The following is a 6,141-nucleotide window of genomic DNA, read 5'->3' on the forward strand; positions in this document are numbered from 1 at the left end:
GTAGCATTGGGCATAGATAGTAGCATTGGACATAGATGACCACTCTCTTTTTATTTGGCTTCTAGGACCATTTAAGCTCTTGGTTCCCCTCTCATCTCATTGGCAACTTCTCAGTCATTTTGTTGATTTTTCCTCATCTCCTCAGCCTCTATAAACATGGGAAAGTCATAGGGTTTGGCCCTTTGTCATGTTTTCATCTCTGTGACATCACCTTCATTGGCAATCTAATCTCACTTTAAAGACCATCCCCTTGATGATCATTCCCAAATTTATATCTGTAGCCAGGGTCTTTCTCCTAAATTTTGAACCTATATGTCCAACTGCCAATTTTACATCTCTTCTTAGCCACTTATATTAGTCAGTTTGGGCTACCATAACTAGACACCACAGACTGGTGGCTTAAACAACATATATTTATTTTCTTCCAGTTCTGGAGGCTGAGGTCCAAGATCAAGGTGCCAGCAGGGTTGGTTTCTGATGAGACCTCTCTTCCTGGCTTATACATAGTCACCTTCTTGCTGGATCCTCAAATGCTATTTCCTCTATGTGTATGAGTAAAGAGATGTCTGGTGTCTCTTCCTCTTCTTATAAGGGCACCAATTTACTAGAGTAAGGCCCTATCCTTTTGACCTCATTTAACTTTAATTACTTCCTTAAAATCCCTATCTCCAATACAGTAACAATGAGGGGTAGGGCTTCAACATATGGATTTTAGGGGCAACTGGCTGGCTCATTTGGTACAGCATGTGACTCTTGATCTCAAGGTTGTAATTCAAGCCCCATGTTGGGCATAGCACTTACTTAACAAAAACTTACAAAAACAAAAACACGGAATTTGGGGCACCTGGGTGTTTCAGTCAGGTAAGCATCTGACTCTTGGTTTCAGCTCAGGTCATGATCTCACAGTTTGTGGGATCAAGCCCCAGTGCAGAGCCTGCCTGGGATTCTCTCTCCTCTCCCTCTGCCGTTTTCATGCGTGCTCTCTCCTCTCAAAAGAAATAAACTTAAAAATAATATGGATTTTGGGGCGCCTGGGTGGCTTCGTCGGTTAAGCGTCTGACTTTCGCTTAGGTCATGATCTCACGGTTCGTGGGTTCGAGCCCCGCGTCGGGCTCTGTGCTGACTGCCAGCTCAGAGCCTGGAGCCTGTTTCAGTCTGTGACTCCCTCTCTCTCTGACCCTCCCCTGCTCACGCTGTCTCTCTCTCTCTCCTAGAAATAAATAAAACATTTAAAAACAAATATGGATTTTAAGGGGACATAATTCAGTCTATATAATTATATCCAACAGGCAGCTCAAATGAAGTACATCCAAAACTAAGTTCCTTATCCCCAAACCTATTCCACCCACAGCGTTCTCCATCTCAGAAAATGAAAACTCCCCCGTTTTGGTTACTCAGGCCAAAACCCTTGGAAGACATCCTGGACCCCTTTCTTTTTTTCAACCCCCCTCCTCCAATCCATCAGCAAATCCTATGGCTTCTACCTTTAAAATATAAAATATATCCTGTCCCCAACCACCTCACACCTCCTCACTACTTCCACTTTATTCCAAACTACCTTCATCTCTTTCCTGGATCATGACAATATTCTCCTAAACGCTTTTCCTGCTCCTGCCCCTATCACCCTATCACCTCCAGTCTATTTTACTCATAGTCTCCAAAGATATTTCTTTTTTTTTTTTAATGTTTTATTTATTTCTGAGAGAGAGAGAAGAGAGACAGCGTGAGCAGGGGAGGGTCAGAGAGAGAGGGAGGCACAGAATGTGAAACGGGCTCCAGGCTCTGAGCTGGCTGTCAGCACAAAGCCCGATGTGGGGCTCGAACCCACAAACTGTGAGATCGTGACCTGAGCTGAAGTTAGACGCTTAACCGACTGAGCCACCCAGGCGCCCTTCCAAAGATATTTCTGATAAGCCATAAGTCATATTGTGCCCTCCTCGGCTCCTGCAGCAGCGCCATCGTGCTTGGAGTAAAAGCCAAAGTACTACATGGGCCTACAAGGCCCCACATGGTCTCTCCTCTTGTTACCTCTTTGACTTTGACTTTCTCTTCTACTGAGTGACTTGCCTTCATGCAATGATGACTAGTGGTCACAGGAGTGGGTGAGGTCATTCAGGGCAAGGGAAGTGAAGTGAGGAGAGGAGAGGAGAGGAGAGGAGAGGAGAGGAGGGGGGTAGGAGAGAGGAGAGGGAAGAGGGAAGAGGTTGGGAAAATCAGTGAGCTGACAAGGGGCAGCAAGAGGACTGAGAGGAGCCAGCAGAGGCAGGTCCACCAAAGCCCAGCAGAGAGATGTCTCCAGAAGGAACAATCTCTTACTGAGGGCCCACAAGGCTGAACATCTCATCTTTAATTTCCCTTTCGTGCTGTTAAAATTTTTAAACCTTTTTAAATGATGAGCAATTTGTCAGTGAAGCAGTTGGCAGCCAAGCCCGCTAAGGAGAAAAAATATTAGCATCTTTCAACTGGTCATTTTTCTCCCTTTTCAGCATAAGCAGGCCAGAACTAGTATCCATTATTAATAGATGCATGTTTTATTAAAGGTATAAAGACCAAAGATTTGTAACTTTAATAATCCAGATTCTTATTTTAAATTCTCCAACATTATTATTTATTGATCAGCTAAGGATGTTTCTTTTGCAATTGCCAATCTGCCGATTCCTGGAGGGAAATAGAAGCTGTGGAATTAGGGAAACTATAGCATTGACACCTACTTACTCAAGACTGTGGAACAAAACTCCCACAAAATGTGCACCCCCTCTGTGCTGGGCCCTGGGTAAGAAAGGTGCATAGGAAGCAGGATGGCAAAGACATGACCCTGCCCTAACTGGGGAGACAGAAAAATAATCAATATATGGACCCAGTGCAGTAATTTGGGTGTGTATGGGAAATACAGTCGAGTGATTAAACGCTTTTCTCTGGAATTAGGAAGGTTTAGGTCTCAGGGCCACAATCTACTAGCTGTGTGATCTCGGTCATGATACCTTCCCTCTCTGAGCCTCAGTTTCCTCATCTGTGGATATGGGGATAATACAGGCTTATCATGAAGATTAATTGTGATGATGATGCATGTATCTTGCTTGGCATGGTGCTCAGCCCTTGATAAATGGTAGCTGAGGCTGTGGTGGTAGTGATATTAAAATTGTCAGGGGTACACATCCTGGGCATTGATTCTTCCTTGAGCCCCACACTGGATGTAGAGATTAGTTAAAAATAAAATCTTTTTTAAAAATGTACCATTTTTTAATGGTACCATTTAAATGTACCATTTAAAGAATTTTTTAAAGCAATCTTTTTAACCAATGTGGGGCTTGAATTCATGACCCAGAGATCACAAGCCACGTGCTCTACCCACTGAGCCAGCCAGGTGCCCCTAGCTCAACCATTTCTGAGTGTACAATTCAGCAGTATTAACTATATTCATATTGTTGTGCAAAAGACCTCTAAAACTTTTTCATTATGCAAAATTGAAAGTCTCCATCTGTCAAACAACAACTCTCCATTTTGCCCTTCCCCAAGCCCCAGGGAACTACCATTCTACTCTGTTTCTATGAGTCTGACTACTTTATTTATTTATTTATTTTAAAGTTTATTTTATTTATTTATTTTGAGAGAAAGACAGGCAGAGAGAGAGAATTGTTTCCTCTCTCCATGCTGGCAGCCTCCCTATGTGGGGTTCAAACCCACAAATCATGAGATCATGACCTGAACCAAAACCAAGAGTCCGATGCTTAACCAACTGAGCCATCCAGGCACCCCAAATCTGACTACTTTAGATACCTCATGTAAGTGGACTAATACCATACTTTCCTTTCATCACTGGCTTATTTCACTTAGCAGAATGTCCACTAGCTTCCTCCATGTTGTATCATGTAACAGAATGTGCTTCCTTTTTTTTACATATTTATTTTTTTGAGAGAGATAAAGATTGAGCAGGTGAAAGGTAGAGAGAGAGGGAGACAGAGAATCCTAAGTAGGCTTGATGCTGTCAATGTGGAGCCCAATGCTGGGCCCTAACAAACCACAAGATCATGACCTGAGCCAAAACCAAGAGTGAGTTGGACACTTAATCAACTGAGCCACTAGGTGCCTCACTCTCTCTCCAGCTTGGAGAGTTTTAAGCCAGGATGTGACCCAATTTGGTTTGTGATCTAGAGCAATTGTTCTGGGGGACTAGTGTGTTTCTAGAATGAAGTGGAGGGGATAAAGTGGCAACAGGAATACCAGGGAGGGACTAGTGCAGTTGTCCAGGCAAGATGACGGTGACCTGGCCTCAGGTGTGGCAGGGGGCTTGGATTCCAGAGACATTGTCGAGGTGGAATTGGCAGGATTTGACACTGGTAAAAGATATTGGTCTTAACTTAGAAATCCAGAGGTGCCCCAGGTCTTTCCAGTCCCACCTAGACCCAGAAAGAGGGGGAAAAGAGGGGACCCAGCTGGTCTCCTTCATCCTAGCCGTCTATGTGGACAGGTGAGGGAATGTAGCCCCAAGAGGAGAGCCACCTGTGGCTCACTGCATGATCTTGGAGAAACCAGTGTCCTTCTCTGGTCCTCAGTTTCCCTGTGTGTAAAAGGAAAGAGTAAAGCAGTAGTGCTACTGTAAGTAATGATGAAGACGGTGGTGATGGAGGCGGTGGAGGTAGTGGCCAACTCTTTGAGGGCTTACTTTCTGCCAGGCACTCTTCTAAGTGTTGTACAAGCATTAGTGCATCAACGCAATTAATTCTATCAATACTACTATTATCCCCATTGTACAGATGAGGAAATTATGGCACATCCCTTACCTGAGGTCACAGTAATAACAAGCAGAACTGGAATTAAAATTCAAGCAGTTTGGCTCCAGACCATTCCAGGGAATCACTTGGAGAACTTTAAAACATTAGACTGGGGCACCTGCCTGGCTTAGTGGGTAGAGCATGTGACTGTTGATCTCAGGGTTGTAAGTTTGAGCCCCACGTTGGGTGTAGAGCTTGCTTAAAAACAAAATCTTTCTAAAAATTAAAATAAATAGTAAAATATCAGATTCCTGGATCCACCCTAGACCTGCTGGAGTGGAGCCTCTAGTGTGACTCCAGACATCAATTGCTAAAACACTCTCAGGACTAAAGGTGAGGCTTGATACTGAGGGTTCTGTAGTGACAGGCAACGTCTCAGTCTGACCTGAGAGAGTGTGGAGCTGACTCTCCCCCACCTTCCCTGAGCACTGATTTTCCTTGGATCCAGGGGTGAATGGCCCTTTTGGGATCAACCTTGAAAGGGACGTCCAGGTCATTCCTATTCCTTCCCCTTGTCCCCCAGAGGAAGCAGCCTCCAACCTCCCAACTCCCCCAGTCCTCCAGAGAAGGTCCCTGCAGGAAATGAGGGAACATAGATGACAAATGATCCCAAGAAAAGATACTCAACCTCTCTAGTAACCTAGGAAATAAAAATGAAAGCAATGAAAAGATGCCCTGGAAGGTTCGCAAGAGGGAAGGAATGTGGTCAGACGCTTTCCTAATCAAACTCACTCCTGCTCCATTTGGATCTTGAATGCACTTGAGTTCTCTCAACATCTAAATTACTCCTTTTGGTGGAGGTTACATACCATCATGACAGCATTAAGTCTGCAAATATCTTGGCATTTGGTTATTTTTAAAAAGGCATTTGACATACTGTTAAACTAGATACCAACAACCAGTAATCACTAGAATAATCACTTTAAAAATTTTTTAATCTTTTTTTTAATGTTTTATTTATTTCTAGGAGAGAGAGAGACAGTGTGAGCAGGGGAGGGTCAGAGAGAGAGGGAGTGATAGACTCTGAAACAAGCTTCAGGCTCTGAGCTGGCAGTCAGCACAGAGCCCGACGCGGGCCCGAACCCACGAACCGCGAGATCATGACCTAAGCGAAAGTCGGACGCTTAACCGACTAAGCCATCCAGGCGCCCCTAAAAATTTTTTAATCTTAAAGAGTTCAAAAATATTGCTCTGTGCATTGAGGATGAATCTCACAGACACAGCAGAGGAGCAAAAGAAGCCAGAAAGACACACACAAAACTAGATACTAGGTGATTGCATTTATATGAAATTTAAGAATAGACAAAACCAATCTTCGGTGACGCAAGTCAGAATAATGGTTCACTTTTAGTTATTGACTATGAAGGAC

The sequence above is a fragment of the Crocuta crocuta genome, unplaced genomic scaffold (assembly GCF_008692635.1).
Source record: "Crocuta crocuta isolate KB4526 unplaced genomic scaffold, BGI_CrCroc_1.0 scaffold445, whole genome shotgun sequence".
NCBI lineage: Eukaryota > Metazoa > Chordata > Mammalia > Carnivora > Hyaenidae > Crocuta > Crocuta crocuta.